We start from the raw sequence: 19,740 nt of genomic DNA, 5'->3' as shown, positions 1-19,740 counted from the left end.
CTTCTTCAGAAACACTTTTCTTGTCATTAGCATTCTACATTTTATATCCTCTCTACTTCGGCGCCGGCCGCGGTGGTCTCGCGGTTAAGGCGCTCAGTCCGGAACCGCGCGACTGCTACGGTCGCGGGTTCGAATCCTGCCTCGGGCATGGATGTGTGTGACGTCCTTAGGTTAGTTAGGTTTAATTAGTTCTTAGTTCTAGACGACTGATGACCTCCGAAGTTAAGTCGCATAGTGCTAAGAGCCATTTGAACCTATTGACTACAATCCGTTATCCTTGTTTTGCTTTTGTCGATTTTCATCTTATATCCTCGTTACAAGACGCTGTTCCTCTCGACTGTTCTTCCAAGCCCTTTTCTGTCTGTGACAGAATTACAGTGTCATCAGCAACCTCAGAGTTTTTGTTTCTTCTCTTTCTTCTTCTTCTTCTTTATCGTCGCCTTGTCCCACGTCACGTAGGGTCGGCGATGCTCTTCTGGATCCTTCTCCTCCATAGTACTCTATCCATTGCCTCTTCCTTCTTCCATCCTTTCTCCCTTAGGTCCCCGGATATCTTATCCTTCCACCTCATCTTCGGTCTTCCTCTCCTTCTCGCTCCTTCAATCTTTATTCCTTCAACTCTGTTTCCGATACACTCTTCCCCTTTTCTCTGTAAGTGTCCGTACTACCTTAGTCTGCTCTCTTGTATCTTTTTCCCCATGGGTCCCACTTTCACAGCTCCTCTAACAAATTCATTTCTAATCCTGTCCTTCCTTGTTACCCCACACATCCACCTCAGCATCCTCATTTCCGCCACTTCCATCTTCCTTTCCGGGGTACTGTGATTGGCCATGTCTCTGCCCCGTATATCATAGCAGGCCTTACCATCGATTTGTACACTTTCCCTTTCAACCCAATGCTCGCCTTCTTGTCACACAACACTCATTTTCCTCCAGTTGTTCCAACCGCAATTATTTCGGTGGCGTATCTCGCTTTCCAGTCCTCCGTCCCTCTGTATGTACGACCCCAAGTATGTAAATTTGCAGACCGATTTCAGCTCATCATCCTGGATCTTGCAAGACCCCATCTTGCACATCCTTCAGTGCTAAGTATTCTGACTTTGTCCTCCTAATTTTCATCCCTCTTTCTTCTACTGCCTTCCTCCAATCCTCCAGCTTTTCCTCAAGTCTGTCGTTGCTCTGCTCACAAAGAACCACATCATCCGCAAACATCATATTCCACGGCGCTTCCTTTTTCACATCTTTCACCAGCACGTCCATAAACAGATCAAAGAGGTAGGGGCTAAGCGCAGACCCTTGATGTAACCCTACTTTTACTGGAAACTCCTTTTTCATACCCACACTACTTCTCACCTGTGTCATTGCTCCTTCGTACATTTCCTTCACTAACCTCACATACTTCTCTGGCACGCACTGCTCTCTCATGCTTCTCCATATTTCGTCCCTTGGGACTCTGTCATATGCTTTCACCAAATCAATGAAAGCCATATGTAGATCGGCTTGTAGCTCCCCGTGTCTCTCCACTGTCCGCTTTAAAGCATGTATTGCATCAGTCGTTCCTCTTCCAGGCATGAACCCAAACTGTTCTTTACACACCACAGTCTTCTTGCGTAATCTTGCTTCTATAACTCTTCCCCAAATTTTCATTGTGTGTGCCGTCAGTTTAATACCTCTATAGTTACTGCAGTCCTGCACATCACCTTTCCCCTTAAATATTGGGATCAGTACACTAGTTCTCCACTCGTCTGGCGTCTCCTCCTGTCGCCAAATCTTCTTCATTAAATCCCAAAAGAGCTCAATTCCCTTTTTACCGAGACACTTCCATACCTCAACGGGGATCTGGTCTGGGCCAACTGCCTTCCCATTTTTCATCTTTTCAACTGCCAGTTCGACTTCATCTCCACTTATATCCTTCGTTAATCCTTCGTTTGCCCCTCCTTCCTCACTTTTCACTCTTACATTTTCTTCATTCAGCAATTTCTCAAAATAATTCAACCACCTATTGATTATTTTTCCATGGTCATGCAGAATTATTCCTGTTTTATCTTTCATTTGTTTTACTGCTGTTAGATCCTTAGAAGCTTTATCTCTTGATTTGCCTATCCGTATCAGTTGTCTTACATCCTGATTTTTCTGTAGTTGTTCGTATGCCTCCCTTACTGATTCAGCTTTAGCTTTAGCCACGGCTCGTTTTGCCTCCTTCTTTGCACTTTTGTATGCTTGTCCATCCTCAGCACTTCCGGGCATATCCCACTTCCTCTTATCGTCTTTCTTTTCCTTCACAACCTTCTGCACCTCTTCATTCCACCACCATGCTTCCTTATCTTTTGGCACCCCTGTCCCAGATGTTAACCCAAACGCTTCCTCCCCGGTCTTCCTTATAACAGCACTATTTATTTTCCACCACTACTGCACACTCTCTGCCAATTTTACCTTTTCCAGTACCTTTTCCCTAAACTCGTCTCTCAAATTTTTATCCTTTAATCTCCACCACTTAATTTTCCTTTCACATTGATTTATGTGCCTCTGTCTTTTACATACTTTCATCTCACAATCCGCTACGGTTAACTTATGTTGTGTTGCTATTCCTTCGCCGTATATGACCTTAGTATTTCGCACCTCCCCACTATTTTTCCTTATACATAATATGAAATCAATTTGGCTTTCATTTTCGCCACTCCTGTATGTTATTAGTTTTTCTCTTTTTCTTTGGAAGTAGATCAAAAGCCACTGCAAACTCTACTATCTTTTTTCCTTCCTCATTTCTCTCGCCATACCCCCATCCTCCATGCCACCTCTCTTCCCCACCTTTCCTTCCGCCAACATGACCATTTAGAGCCCCTCCGACTATCACTCTTTCATTCTCTGGTATTCCGACCATTACTCCATCCAAATCTCTCTAAACTTTTTCCTTCTCGTCCTCCGAACATCCCGCTTGGGGTGCATAGGCTGTCAGCACTGTTACCATTTCTCCCCCAAACATCATCTTAACGTACCTGATCCTATCATTTACTCTGCTGACTTCACATACCTCTTCTTGAAACTCTCTGTGCAAAATAACTCCAACTCCATTTCTTGATTCCGGGCTTGCACTACTATAAAGTAGCTTATAGCCTTCAGCTAAGATCTCTGCCTTATTGCCCTACCACCTTGTCTCTTGCACACACAAAGCCTTTATCTTCCTCCTCTGCATAATGTCTACTATCTCTCTTCCCTTTCCCGTCATCATTCCCACGTTTAGAGTTCCCACTCTGATCTTGAACACCTTTGGATCCTTCGCAAAACGCCTCCCCCGGAGATCCGAATGGGTGGCTATTACTCCGGAACATTTATCTTGAGAAGCATCCATCATTCCTCTTGTTTTGGCAATGTTTTTGCAGCCGGATGCCCTTCCTGCCGCCAACTCCCTTCTCTTGTTAGAGGGGCGGAGGCTTGCTAGTTTTGGTTTTTTTTTTTTTTTTTTTTTACTTTATTGTTATTTTAAAACCTGTACAACAGGCAGGCTGTCAGCAGCACACTACGCTGCTCTTCAGCCATAGAAGACACAAGCAGCAAAAACAGGGAGAAGACACATAAGTCACAGAGCGGCGGGCAATAAAACAGGAGACCCATAGAGACAATCACGGAGCCGTTCACACTCGTCGATAATCCACACTGCTAGCTGATGAGACGACGCACAACCACTGAAGATGATGATGGCACAGGTGAACGATGGAGGGGACGATGAACACTAAACACTAAACACTAAACACACAAAACACTGATGGCGGCGACCTCCGGCGCGCGAATGTCCACGTAACGTGTGCGAGTCCGGGGACCTGCCAAGAGGGGTAGAAGGGGGAGGTGGGGGAGAGGGGAGAAAAAGGATGCCAATGGCTGAGGAGTCGGGGGCAGGAGGAAAGGAACAGGGGAGGGGAGGCCCGGGGGAGAAGGGGGGGAGAAAAGGAGGAGGGAGGGAAAAGGGAGAGGAGGGAGGGAGGGTGCCCGGAGGAATAAGTACACGAGGAGGGCGGGAGGATCAAAGTTGGTAGGAGGGGTAGATGGAAGGGAGGAGGGCATCATCAGGGAGGGGGAGCTGGCGGAAGCCACCTTGGGAGAGGGTAAGGAGGGTGGAGAGATGGAGACCGGGTGGGACGAGCGAATACAGGCGCGGCAGCGGGCGGGGGTGGGAGAGGATCGGGGAGACGAGTGGGTGAGGAGGATCGAGTTTGCGGGAGGTGTACAGGATCCGTATCCTCTCAAGGAAAAGGAGGAGGTGGGGGAAGGGGATGAGATCGTAGAGGATCCGCGTGGGGGAGGGGAGACGGATGCGATAGGCGAGGCGGAGAGCATGGCGTTCAAGGATTTGGAGGGATTTATAAAAGGTAGGGGGAGCGGAGATCCATGCTGGATGGGCATAACAAAGGATGGGGCGGATGAGGGATTTATAGGTGTGGAGGATGGTGGAGGGGTCCAGACCCCACGTACGGCCGGAAAGGAGCTTGAGGAGACGGAGGCGGGAACGTGCCTTGGCTTGGATTGTCTGGAGATGGGGAGTCCAGGAGAGGCGACGGTCGAGGGTGACGCCAAGGTACTTAAGGGTGGGAGTGAGGGCGATGGGACGGCCATAGACGGTGAGATAGAAATCAAGGAGGCGGAAGGAAGGGGTGGTTTTGCCTACAATGATCGCCTGGGTTTTGGAAGGATTGACCTTGAGCAACCACTGGTTGCACCAAGCGGTGAACCGGTCAAGATGGGATTGGAGAAGGCGTTGGGAGCGCTGTAGGGTGGGGGCAAGGGCAAGGAAGGCGGTGTCATCGGCAAACTGGAGAAGGTGGACGGGGGGTGACGGCGGCGGCATGTCCGCCGTGTACAACAGGTACAGAAGGGGGGAGAGGACGGAGCCTTGGGGCACACCGGCGGAGGGGAAAAAGGTGTAGGAATCGGTGTTATGGATGGTGACATAGGAAGGACGGCGGGAGAGAAAGGAGCCGATCAGACGGACGTAGTTGATGGGAAGGGCGAAGGTTTGGAGCTTGAAGAGGAGACCGGAATGCCATACGCGGTCATATGCACGTTCGAGGTCCAGGGAGAGGAAGATTGCGGAGCGACGGGAATTAAGCTGTTCGGAAAGGAGATGAGTGAGGTGAAGGAGAAGGTCGTCGGAAGAGAAGGACGGCCGAAAGCCACACTGGGTGACGGGAAGGAGGCGGTGCTGGCGGAGATGCTGGTGGATGCGACGGTGAGGATAGATTCCAGGACCTTGCTGAAGACCGAGGTAAGGCTGATGGGATGGTAGGAAGAGACGGCGGATGGCGGTTTGCCAGGTTTAAGGAACATGAGGATACGGGAGGTTTTCCACAGGTCGGGGTAGTAACCGGTGGACAGGACTACATTGTAGAGCCTGGCCAGGGTGGAGAGGAAAGAGACAGGAGCTTCACGAAGGTGACGGTAGGTGACACGATCGTGACCAGGAGCGGTGTTGCGTTTGGTGCGGAGTGTAACAATGAGATCCTGTGTAGTGATAGGGGCATTGAGTTCCGTGTGTGTAATGTTGTCCAAGTACTGGAAACCAGGAGCGAGGGGAGGGACAGAGGTGTCAGTTCGATCGCGGACATCCGGGAAGAGGGAGTAATCGAACTGGGGATCGTCGGGGATGGAGAAGACATCGGAGAGGTAGGAGGCAAAGTGATTGGCCTTACTAAGGGTGTCAGGGAAGGGGTGATCATCGTGGAGAAGAGGATAGTAGGGGGAGGGTTTAGTTCCGGTAAGGCGACGGAAGGCCGTCCAGAACTTGGACGAGTTGATTGGTAGGGTTGCATTTAAACGGGGCTAGTTTTGGTCCGCCCTGGGTATTTTATTTCCCCAGTACCCACCATATCTGGTGAGCGTTCCCCTATCCCACACCTGGGGAGGCGCCCGATGGGAGACTAGCAACTCCACACGGGTTTTTGTTTCTTCTCTGTGGACTTTAATTCCTATTCCAATTTTTCCTTTTGTTGCTTTTACTGCTTGTTCGATATACAGACTGAATAATAGCGGCGATAGCTTGCAACCCCGTCTCCCTTCCTTCTCAGCTACTGCTTCCATTTCATGCCCCTCGAGTCTTACAACTACCGTCTGGTTTCTGTAAAAGTTGTAAATAGCCTCTCGCTCCCTGTATTTCACGCCTGCTAGCTTCAGAATTTGAAAGAGAATATTCCTCTCAACGTTGTCAAAAGCGTTCTGTAAGTCTACAAATGCTATAAACGTAGGTTTGCCTTTCCTTAGCCTATCTTCTAAAATCACTCTTCGTGTTACTATTGCCCCGCGCGTTTCTAAATTTCTCCAGAATCCAAGCTGATCTTCCCCGAGGTCGGTTTCTACCAAGTTTTCCATTCTGCCGACAGAAATCGTGTTGCATTTCACAATCATGGCTTATTAAACTGATAGTTCGCAGATTTTCGCACCTGTCAGTATCTGCCTTCTTTGGAATCGGAATTATTAAATTCCTCATGAAATCTGAGGTACTTCGCTTGTGTCATACACCTTGCACAAGAGGTAGAAGAGTTTTATGATGGCTGGTTCTCTCAGGGCTATCAGTAGTTCAGACGGAATGTTGTCTACCCCAGGGTCTTGTTTCGACTGAGGTCGTAGTATCACCTCTCCCACCTCATCTTCACCTCTCTTCCATTTCTATAATATTGCTTTCAAGTTCGTCTCCATTCTATAGACCCTCTACACACTCCAGCTTTCAGCTTTCCCTTCTTCAATTAGGACTGGTTTTCCATCCGAGCTATTGACATTCATACAGCTACTTGTCTGCTCTCCAAAGCCTCTTTAATTTTCTTTCAAATGGTATCTGTCTTCCCCTAGGGAAATATGCTTCTAAATTCTTGCTTTTATCCTCTGACCATTCCTGCTTAGCCATTTTGCACTTCCTATCAGTCTCAATTTTTTAGACGCTTGTATTCTCTTTCGCCTGCTTCATTTGTTGCATTTTTATATTTTCTCCTTTCATCAATTAAATCCAGTATCTCCAGTGCCATCCGAGGATTTCTACTAAGCCTTGTTTGTTTTTACCTGTCTGATCGTCTGCTGCCTCCACTATGTCATCTCTTAGGGCTACCCATTCGTCTTCTATTGCATTCCTTCCCACAGTTCTATTCAACCATTGTTTGCTTCACCCTTTAACACTCAACACCCTTTCGTTCTTTCAACTTATCTAGGTCCTGTCTCCTTGATTTCCTACCTTTTCGCAATTTCTTCGGTTTCAATTCTCAGTACATAACCAATAGATTGTGCTCAAAATCCACATCTTCCCCTAGAAATGCTTGCAATTTAAAATCTGGTTCCGACAACTCTGCCTTACCATTATATTATCAACCAAAACCTTCCAATGTCTCCAGGTCTCTTCCACACATGCAATCATCTTTCACGATTCTTAAACGAAGTGTTAACGATGATTAAATTATGCTCTGTGCAAAGTCCTACCAGATGGCCTACTCTTTCAGTGCTACCCTCCAGTCCATATTCATCACTATTTTCCATTCTTTTTATTTTCTTACTATCGAATTGCAGTTCCTATCGCAGTTAAATTTTCGTCTCCCTTAACTATGCGAATAATTTCTTTTATCTCATCATAGATTTCTTCTATCTTTATCTGAAGCTATCTGGCATATAAATTTATACCACTGTGGCTGACGTGGGCTTCGTATCTACTCTGGCTACGAATGCATTCACTATGCTGCTCATAGTGGGTTATCTACATTTCTGTTTTCTTGTTCATTACTAAACCTCCTACTTCATCATCCCTATTTGATTGTGTATTTATAACCGTGTATTCAACTGAACAAAAGTTATATTCTTCCTTTCACCGAACTTCACTAATTCCCACTAATTTAACTTAGACGTATCCATTTCCCGTTTTATGTTTTCCAACCTACCTGCCTCCGATCAGTAGAACGCCAGTTTTGTTTCTCCTGATGACGACATTCTAATGAGTATTACGGTATTGCAGAGCCTGCGTTCTGCAGAAGTACAGTACAATATACGGCACTTCAGCGATTACAGTCGTCATGAAATACATGAAACGTATTCGCAGTCATGAATATGGGCAACCGTCAGCTGTATAATGGAATGACGACAGTGGAAAGCTGTGGTGGACTGGGATTCGAACCCAGATTTCCCACTTGTCTCTAGTGGTCGCCTTAACATCTGGCTATCCGAGCACAACTCACCGCCAGATCCAACCTTCCATATATCGCCAACTATAGGTCTATAACCAGTACTAGCGCATCGTTATGCACGAGGCGCATTCCCCAAGTAAGGTTCGATTTGGCGCGAAATGGAAACCACTGTGAAAATCCGATACAACTTTGCACAGGTGTGTTGGGCAGTGTCTAGCGTGCCTGTCGATCGCTTCACGTCGCTCCTTTCAGTTCAGAGCGCAAAGTTGTCACGTATAAATGCCTAAAACGACAATGTCCCCCGCCAAATATGTGAATCTGGTGAGGAATTTCGCCTGAAGCTATGCAGCCCACACAACATAACTGTCATGCGTTTCTTACTTCAAGACAATTTTCAGCCGCATTCTGCAGGGGCAATGAAGACGCTGCTTCAGCGTTTTTGATGGGAAGTGTTTGCTTACACACAGTACATCTCTTAATTGGCTCCCTCCGATATTCATCTCTGCTCACATGAACCGCTGTCTACGAAGACAACGTTTTGGCACAAACAACGAAAGGCAGACCTGTGTAGAGAACTGGCGGAAAGCACGGGCAGCTGCTTTCTGAGACGAGGATACTGGGAAGTCTGTACAACTCTATTTAGATAGGTAGCTGTTGCAGGTAAAAAAAATTTGGTTTTCACTGTGGTTTCCGTTTCGCGACCGATCAGACCTTACTTTCCGAACAGCTCACGTACATTCCCCTACAGGGGAGAGATTTCAATTGAAAGTCGTTTGCTCAATGTCGGCGGATAAATTACGATGGGCATAAAGTACGATGTAACATTGCATCACACTTCTGAAAAACAAAGACTCTGGAATATCGTATTTATCCAGCGACACCGGGTAAGCCACTATCAATTACAATTTCTCCTCCCCCCCCCCTCCCCCTTAAGTGAATGTACATAACGAATGTGCGAGTGCAGGCTGTAGACACATGGCATTGAGTCGTGCTTGGATAGGCGATGACTAGTGATGAGCGAGAAATCTGGTTTAGAATCTCGGTCCGGCATAAATTTTCTTTGTCGTCATGGGGATAAATAGCTCCGGACTGTTTTACAAAATAGGATTCCCTCGTCATTCAACCATACAGAAGAACTGTATGCCCTCGCCGGCCGCTGTGGCCGAGCGGTTCTAGGCGCTTCAGTCCGGAACCACACGGCTGCTAGGTCGGAGGTTCGAATCCTGCCTCGAGCATGGATGTGTGCGATGTCATTAGGTTAGTTAGGTTTAAGTAGTTCTAAGTCTAGGGGACTGATGATGTCAGATGTTAAGCCCCAAGCGCTTAGAGCAATTTCAACCATTTCTTTACATGCCCTCGGAAAAAATAACGGCTTTAGTTTCTCCTTGCTTTCAGCCGTTCGCGGTACCAGCACAGCAAGGAGAGGTTGGTTGATGCTGCAAAGCCTGATCAGATTGTCATCCAGACTGTTGCCCCTGCAACTACTGAAAAGGCTGCTGCCCATTTCCAAGAACCACGCCCCCGTCTGGCCACTCAAAAGATGCTCCTCCGTTTTGGTTGCACCTAAAATACGGCTGTTTGCATCGCTGAGGCGCGCAAATTACCCCACCACCTGTAAGATCCATGGTTCATCGAGGGAAACCTTTATCTACAAGAGCTTACAACAACATTATATCTGAAACTTCCTGGAAGAAAAGATACTGCAGACAAATATTCTTAGCCGCAGGCTACAGCCGCGTGTGCAGAACAGCGAAAAGTCTCACAGAAGTGCGCAGAATGGAGCAGAGTGTTGGTAAGTGCGCAGCAATTTTGTTGTGTGCACGGGTGCGTGTCGATAAAAATACGAGAAACGCCGTATAAACAGAGCGCGCACAAACTGTAAGTAGTCTGTTCAGGTTTTTATGTTGGTAACACCACGTAGCGCTCTATATGAAAATCACTAACTGTGCTGTGTGAAGTCTGTGGTTGGTTTGCATTGTTGGAATATTTGCTATTGTAGTGTTGGGCAGTTGGATGTGAACACCGCGTAGCGTTGCGCAGTTGGAGGTGGATGTGGGGAGAGAGATGGTGAGAGCGGACGATCTGGACGTGTGTCCAGAAAGAGCAAAATTGTAATATTGGATATCATGAACTGATATACAGGGTGTTACATAAATGTACGGCCAAACTTTCAGGAAACATTCCTCACACACAAAGAAAGAAAATATGTTATGTGGACATGTGTCCGGAAACGCTTACTTTCCACGTTAGAGCTCATTTTATTACTTCTCTTCAAATCACATTAATCATGGAATGGAAACACACAGCAACAGAACGTACCAGCGTGACTTCAAACACTTTGTTACAGGAAATGTTCAAAATGTCCTCCGTTAGCGAGGATACATGCATCCACCCTCCGTCGCATGGAATCCCTGATGCGCTGATGCAGCCCTGGAGAATGGCGTATTGTATCACAGCCGTCAACAATACGAGCACGAAGAGTCTCTACATTTGGTACCCGGGTTGCGTAGACAGGAGCTTTCAAATGCCCCCACAAATGAAAGTCAAGAGGGTTGAGGTCAGGAGAGCGTGGAGGCCATGGAATTGGTCCGCCTCTACCAATCCATCGGTCACCGAATCTGTTGTTGAGAAGCGTACGAACACTTGGACTGAGATGTGCAGGAGCTCCATCGTGCATGAACCACATGTTGTGTCGTACTTGTAAAGGCACATGTTCTAGCAGCACAGGTAGAGTATCCCGTATGAAATCATGATAACGTGCTCCATTGAGCGTAGGTGGAAGAAACTAAAATGAGCTCTAACATGGAAATTAAGCGTTTCCGGACACATGTCCACATAACATCTTCTCTTTATAAATACATTGTTTGTTCACTATCAAAATCTTTTATTTGCTAACTATGCCTATCAGTAATTAGTGCCTTCAGTAGTTTGAATCTTTTATTTAGCTGGCAGTAGTGGCGCTCGCTGTATTGCAGTAGTTCGAGTAACGAAGATTTTTTTGAAGTAAGTGATTCATGAAAGGTATAGGTTATTGTTAGTCAGGGCCACTCTTTTATAGGGATTATTGAAAGTCAGATTGCGTTGCGCCAAAAATATTGTGTATCAGTTTAGTGTTGATCAGAATAAGTAAAGAGAGAAATGTCTGAGTACGTTCCGTACTGCTCAGCTGTTTGAAAATCAAATAACGTAAGAGGTTTATCAGCACAGTAATTTATTAATTTGGTTAAGGGGAGGTTTCAAAACAAGCCGTTTCCTTTGATTACTGCGTGGAACTTGATCGTTGGTTCGGTGTTGCGCAGAGCGGTACGTTTTGACACAGGCCGCGCCATGTTGAGCCGAACCGCTTCGACCGCGACGGATGTGGCTTATGCAATTGTGCTTCAGTGTGTGAGCTGTTACGAAACAATACTAGTCCGGGACACGAACCGGAACCTTGTCTTTCACGGAAAATTCTACTACCGACTGAGCCATGCAGGCTATCCTCACCCTAAAGAGTACACCACATCTACATCTACATGATTACTCTGCAATTCACATTTAAGTGCTTGGCAGAGGGTTCATCGAACCACAATCATACTATCTCCGTACCATTCCACTCCCGAACAGCGCGCGGGAAAAACTAACACCTAAACCTTTCTGTTCGAGCTCTAATTTCTCTTATTTTATTTTGATGATCATTCCTACCTATGTAGGTGGGGCTCAACAAAATATTTTCGCATTCGGAAGAGAAAGTTGGTGACTGAAATTTCGTAAATAGATCTCGCCGCGACGAAAAACGTCTTTGCTTTAATGACTTCCATCCCAACTCGCGTATCATATCTGTCACATCCTCTCCCCTATTACGTGACAATACAAAACGAGCTGTCCTTCTCTGCACCCTTTCGATGTCCTCCGTCAATCCCACCTGGTAAGGATCCCACACCGCGCGGCAATATTCTAACAGAGGACGAACGAGTGTAGTGTAAGCTGTCTCTTTAGTGGACTTGTTGCATCTTCTAAGTGTCCTGCCAATGAAACGCAACCTTTGGCTCGCCTTCCCCACAATATTATCTATGTGGTCTTTCCAACTGAAGTTGTTCGTAATTTTAACACCCAGGTACTTAGTTGAATTGACAGCCTCGAGAATTGTACTATTTATCGAGTAATCGAATTCCAACGGATTTCTTTTGGAACTCATGTGGATCACCTCACACTTTTCGTTATTTAGCGTCAACTGCCACCTGCCACACCATACAGCAATCTTTTCTAAATCGCTTTGCAACTGATACTGGTCTTCGGATGACCTTACTAGACGGTAAATTACAGCATCATCTGCGACCAACCTAAGAGAACTGCTCAGATTGTCACCCAGGTCATTTATATAGATCAGGAACAGCAGAGGTCCCAGGACGCTTCCCTGGGGAAAACCCGATATCACTTCAGTTTTACTCGATGATTTGCCGTCTGTTACTACGAACTGCGACCTTCCTGACAGGAAATCACGAATCCAGTCGCACAACTGAGACGATACCCCATAGGCCCGCATCTTGATTATAAGTCGCTTGTGAGGAAAAGTGTCAAAAGCTTTCCGGAAATCTAGAAATACGGAATCACCTTGAGATCCCCTGTCGATAGCGGCCATTACTTCGTGCGAATAAAGAGCTAGCTGCGTTGCACAAGAACGATGTTTTCTGAAACCATGCTGATTGCGTATCAAAAGATCGTTCCCTTCGAGGTGATTCATAATGTTAGAATACAGTATATGCTCCAAAACCCTACTGCAAACCGACGTCAATGATATAGGACTGTAGTTCGATGGATTACTCCTACTACCCTTCTTAAACACTGGTGCGACCTGCGCAATTTTCCAGTCTGTAGGTACAGATCTATCGGTGAGCGAGCGGTTGTGTGTGATTGCTAAGTAGGAGCTATTGTATCAGCATAATCTGAAAGGAACGTAATCGGTATACAATCTGGACCTGAAGACTTGCCCGTATCAAGCGATTTGACTTGCTTCGCAACCCCTAAGGTATCTACTTCTAAGAAACTCATGCTAGCAGCTGTTCGTGTTTCAAATTCTGGAAAATTGCATTAGTCTTCCCTGGAGAAGGAATTTCGTAAAACTGCGTTCAATAACTCCGCTTTAGCGGCACAGTCTGTAACGCCGGAAATGCATATTCTCCTATTTCCATCTATTGTACTATTTTTTTTTTTTCCTTGTTTTGTTACCTCAAGATATGACATTTCTGTCTCTTTATATATTGTAATTGTTTTACTGTTTGTATATATATATATATTTATGCACTTATGTCGATGTATAATTGGTTTGTTGTGTAAAGAGTATTTGTATTTTTACGCTGGGTCTTGCCTAGGGAAAACTGCTATCGAACGATTACATCGATAGGTCGTGTGAAGAATCAAAGTTTGTAGGATCTTTGGTAGTGTTAACTCTGCCGCGTGGAGCGCGGGCGGAACAGAGAGAGTCGGGGTCTGGCGGGAGTAGCGAGTGGAGGAGGTGTTGTGTGACACTCCCGCGAGTTGCCGCGCTTTCGGGGTTTGGCAGCATGTAATTGCGCTCGACTCGCGATGATAGTTTCTGACATGGTGTCGCGGACGGGAAGCATTAGCTGGCGCACATCAAGAGCCCGTTTCGCCTGGTGACCGTGTCGAGAAGAAGGCGCGCCAACATCCAGCTTCTGCAACAGCGACGGCCGACAATGAGTGACTGTCGCCACCTCCTCGATCGACGGCTTCAAACCTTCAATCAACCAACAAGGAAGACTAAAAGCACGTAAAGTTTCAGAACTGTATGGCAGACCTCAGCTTTTCAAATTGTTCCATTTGTCTCGCAAAATTACAGCAACTTAGCATGAACCTTTGTTGCTCATTGTCCCAATTGCATTGCCAAGCAGGGTCCCTTCCTTTTCCGAAATGAACCCGAGTGTCGTTGAAATTCAAACGCCAGCATTAAAATAATATAATTAGATTTCACTGCTTTAATTTCAAAGTTCAGTAGCTGGCTACAATATTCAGATTACACAAGCACAAATTAAGAGTGCGAGTTTTGTTATCGTATTTTAGCTTACCTGTGACTGCAGCTCAGCTTGGTACGTACTAAATTTTACTATTGTTAATTGTTCAGAATCATTTAATTCAAGTTCAAAGTAAAATCTCTTGTTTCTAAATTGCGTAGAGTCAAGTTGCTTTTGAAATGATTGTTGAGGTAGTCCAAGACTAACCGTATTTTACTGGATTTCGATGTGCTTCAGAAAGAAAGCTCACTATTAACTTCAGTCACTAAATTAACTTTCGATTTTCCGGTTTTATTAATTCTTTTGCTAAATTAAGTCAGAGTGTAGCGAAATTTATTACTTCTGACAAACTTTCAGATTTCACACTACACGTGTCAACCTTCAGTTGCCACGCTTCTAGTGTTAATTATATGTGTAATAACCTTTCTTTTTCAGTTACTATAGTAATTGTCCTTAGGACTGGCGACCGTGATTTCCCCCAAATCTCAAATACCTAATTACCGCTAGTTAATTGTTAACGTAACGGCTGCACATTTACCTTCTTTATTAACTCTACCCCTTTTCAAAATTAATTTCCACCAGTTTCATTAGCGCATTTCCCTTCATTTAGATGTAACCCTTTCCTCCCTCTTTACCGACAGGTTAACTTCGGTGACGATTGCTTTTCCAAAACTCCCATTAGGTACACGCGGTTTCATTTTTCACTGTCATTAAGGTCGGTAAGTGAGGGGGGAGGTTACACGTGGCGACCGTGACAGGACAATCTTCAATTTTGAGGTTGTTCTGGACACGAATTTTGCATTGTGCAAATATCGTAACAAAGTACTGGTTACGTACAGGCCGTTACGTCAGCGAGAATAAGTAGTGGGAGTAATCCTAATTATATTTGAGATTTGTCATTTATATTGAAAATTATTAAAATGAGTGAAGGTAACAATTACCAAAATTTGGTAGACTTGGATACGGAACAATCGGTCGAACAGTGGGAAACGCGCACGGCGGTTCCCATTGTTCAGGGGCAGGCGGCTAGCATGAAAGACGCGACCGCCGAAACGCAACAAAGAGCAGAAATGGAATTCCAAACTTTAGAAAATGTTTCGGAATCGGAAGCGAAAATCAAATCTGTACCCCTTGATGATGAATACGGGGGAACATGTATAGAGGAACCAGCTACGGAAGTAAAACCGGTAGTCTCCGGGAATTTAACTGATTTATTGAATGTTTTGATTAATGAAATCAAGAGTCAATCGGCAGAAATTATAGCTCTGTCTGCCAAGCAAGAAGCTCAGTCTGAAAAAATTGAACGAAAGCTAGACAATCAGAACAAAGCTATTAATGTTGTTAACAACAATGTTGGAGTTGTTAATACAAAAGTTGATAAAATCAAAGGAGATATTGTTGTAATTAATACCGAAATCGGTAATCTTAAACAGGAAATGATAGGCGTTCAGGCGGAAATTGCGAGCATAAATACTCGTTTTGATTCCGAAATTAGCAGAATCGAGAAAAGTGTAGGAGAAGCAGTTGCTCCGATCATCGAGAATAAGGTGACGGAACAAATTCAATTAGTGAAAAAAGAGGATCAACAGAAGGTGGAAACTTTAGTGTCCGAAGTAGACACTAAAGTGAGGGAGCAGGCTAATACCTGCGAAGAGAAAAAGAGGGAAGTGGAAACGCTTGCGACAACCACTTGCCAAGTAATTATGAGAGTGTCGGAATTAGAAAAGAAACTTGACGAAAAACAGAGCTATGTGCCAATCTGTGCACATAGTTCGGAATTGTTGACGAAAGAGGAGCGGTTCGACCCCTTGAAAAAAGGCGGTATACACGCGACGGATTTCATTAAAAATTGTGAAAGAGTTTTACCCAGATCATGGACTAATGAGAGAAAAATTAATGCGGTTATTGATGTGCTGGCTGGTGATGCCAAGCGTTGGGGCTTAAACCTCAACATTACGAACCTGACTTTTGACGAGTTTAAAAATTTGTTTCTGGCTGAATACTGGTCGGAGCAAAAACAGCAAAGTGTCTGGCGCGAATTTGTCGTATCGAGGCCTTTCGATGCGAATTCGCGCGGTTCGATGAGGGAGTTTTGTGAGGGCTGGATCCGTAAGTTGGAATATTTGCGTGATCGCCGCACGGAATCCGAAATAGTCTGGGAACTCTACAAGAAGCTTCCAGATGATACAAAACGCTACGTAGGAAGCAATTACAGGACAATCAATGATTTCCTGGAAAGAGTTGAGGACGAGGACAATTGGCGCAATAATCGCGACAGTGGTAGAGGCCGTGGTAACAACAACGGGTACCACCCCAACCATAACAACGATAACCATGGGAATAATGCATACCGCAGCAATGACAATAATGGTTCGGACCGTAATAACAATAATAACCGGAATGACGGAAACCAGTATCATACTAGCGTGATACGGGCTGCGCAGAATAGTAATAACGCCAGAGGGTGTGACCAGCCGCCTCAGCAGTATCCGGGGAGCGTATCTGCTGGGACGAGACAGGGAAACCATTAGCCGCGCCGGTGAGGGGCCGACCGGGCGTGGAGAAATTTTGGCGGCCCAATAACAGGAGAAAACCCAGGTGTCGTCGTTATGAAAATTCCGTATGGAATAATCAACGGCGGGAGAGTGTGCCAGTGTTAGGAGAAAGGAGTGCGCCCACAAGTAGTAAATCAGCTGTATACATGGCAGCAGAAAATACATTCACTGTCAGTGAGAACAATTTAAGTAGTGTTCCGGAAATCGATTATAAAGTGGCAGCTGTAATACCCACAGCGGAACTGGAGATTGAGTTTAAGAATGATTCGCAATTGTTGAGAGAAGATCAGATGTCGGATAACACGTCCGTCATTGAGCGAGGGGATGCAGAGAGGGATGAGGTCTGGTTACGGCAGTTCGGTCGCTTATACGACGAACTAAGAGATTATAGGGGCCTGTACGGGAGAAGTGTTTATAGGGAGCGCGGGCAGGATTTGCCGCGTCTCGTCCCACAGGAGGATAGTAGTTGTGAAGTGATAGAAAGTTCTGGCCCTAACCGGCAGACTTTATTGGAAATAGTTGATGTTAATGGGGAGCACGAGCAAGATGCGTCGTGTTTCGTCCCGCAGGAATTGAATGTTGAAGTAGTAACGGAAAGTTCTGGCCCTAACCGGCAGACTTTACCGAAAGTTGTAGTGGTAGAAGTAGCCGACCCATCCGACGCAAACCTCCAGTTTAAATATTGCGAGAGTATTAAGGAGAAAGATTACGAAAATTTTAGTGATAGCCGGACACGATTGGTAGAAAAGCACGTAGATTACAGCGTGTACGAGGTTAGAGCTGACGTTATACGATCAGACGGTAGCAGTGTGGGTTGCGCAGATCCAGAGGAAGTAATTGCAGATACTACTGGGCACATTTCTCCAGGTAGATTGGCGGATGAGATTAATCTGACCAAAGTGGAATCAACGAAGGTGACAATTAGTGAATTGATAGCAAAGCTACACTCACTAGTTGACGAGTTACAGGAAAAGGTTTCGGTATTGGAGGCGAAGCTACAGACTAAGCCTCAGGACAAACGTGTTAAAATTAAAACTGTATGTAAACAGAGGCTGAAAAAGCCGCCAGATAAATCGGATTTAGGATCAAAGCCGGATGGTTTTTTCTGGAATGACCTGGATATAGACGAGGATTTACTGTGGGAAAATAAAGAAACAGTCGAGGACAAGTGTAGACAGATAGTAGTGTCTGTTAATATGCACGACCTACAACTAAACGTGTTGATTGACACCGGTGCAGAATTGAGTGCTGTATCTGGGAAAATATTTGAGTTACTGAAAGACAGACCTGGCATCGTAGTTATGCCAGTAACAGGAGTGAAAATTATCGGTGCTACTGGGAAGGCCAGTAAACCGGTCACAAAACAGATTTTTGTCAACTTCGAGATATGTGGGGCACGATTTGAACAAGAGTTTGTCGTCGTGCCAGACTTAACTACGGAAGTAATTATCGGGTTAGATTGGCTATTAAAGTACCGTGCAGTGATTAACTGCGAAAGCAAAACTTTGACATGTATGTCACTAGATAAAACAATGGTAGTTGGTTTTGACGAGGCAGGAGACGGTGTGCATAGGCAATACCAGCCTATACACATTGTTAACTGGCCGGATGACATTGACGTAGGAATGAGTTTGAACTGCCATAACATGAGGAATTTCGGCATTGACAAAAGTGTAGAAAGTGAATTGGAAGAGATAATCAAATTCCCTCCACGGATTAACATTAGTATTGGTGTGAAAAAAGATCGTTTGCGAGAAGTAATGAAGCTAAAAGCCGATGCTCGCATACGTCGTCATGACGCTAAAGCGCGTTTTGCTAAGTTTGCAATCGGAGACTTAGTACTTGTAAAAGCTCATGAGAAATCGAGCGAGATAGACCATGAAAACACTAAATTTAAGTTTGTTTATAATGGACCATATAAAGTCATTGGTATGCCTCACACAAATGCTTTCGGAATATTGTAGACTTGAAATTGTACCAACCTAGGATCGATTAATACCACACAATGGGTAATTTATACAGTATGTAAAATAGAGTGTAAGATTTAACGATTTGCTAGATTGCCATGCTTTTGACTGACCAAGGTCATTAAAGAAGTTGTAATTAGTAAGTAATTAATTTTGATTAATCAATTTAATTTTAATCAATTTAATCATGATCTAATCAACTGAAAAATCCAAGCTGCTAGTTTAAGTTTTCAGCTGAGTCACAGTAGATTAAGGAATGTAAATATGATTTTGTAAATAGCTGTAAGATTTCATAAATATGTGATTTACTAGTCATTGCCGATGTACTTAGACGCTGCTTTAAGTTTCAGGCTAGTACATGCGCGTGATGATGGACAGTGTTGAGTTATCCACTGTGATAGTATTAAGGGACTCCTTGAGATTACTCGGGAGTGAGTTTTTCCTAAAGAATTCAGTGAAGCGGACGTTCTGGAAACGCCGTCACAAGGGCGAGTGAGATCAAGCGTGCCGCACACGCGGGCGCAACAATACTGGCGAGGCGAGCCGCTGTCGGCTCTTGTGCCGCTGTTGGCTCTTGGGCCGCTGTCGGCATTCTTTGTACTTGCGAGTACGGAAGGCGGAATTGTTTTTCTTCCTGGACAGCTGAAAGAATTCTACTGTCAATATTTATGTTTTTTTTCGATCTGATGTGTATTATTTTCTTGTTTAGCGTTAAGTAGATTCTCGTGACGAGAATGTTAATTATGAAAAGGTTATATAAAATATGTAGTCTATTTAATTATTTATTTGCGTATTTTGATCTACCTGGTTTTATGACCCTGCAATCTAATTAATTTTGCAAATAGTATTCCATTCCTCATAGTGTTACGAATTTTAATGATTTTGGAATAGCTAAACCATTTTCTATATTTTCTATGAATTTTAATATGTTGTCAACCTGTTTTATTTTGATCAAGATGACAGAGTGGAATAAGATTAGGAGTGTCTCCACTCAATTATTATGGTCTAAAAAATTGATTTATGGTTAATTAGACGAATGCTAAATTTTGTTGATGTTTTGA

The sequence above is a fragment of the Schistocerca americana genome, chromosome 1, assembly GCF_021461395.2.
Source record: "Schistocerca americana isolate TAMUIC-IGC-003095 chromosome 1, iqSchAmer2.1, whole genome shotgun sequence".
Taxonomy (NCBI): domain Eukaryota; kingdom Metazoa; phylum Arthropoda; class Insecta; order Orthoptera; family Acrididae; genus Schistocerca; species Schistocerca americana.
This window is presented reverse-complemented; position numbering follows the sequence as displayed.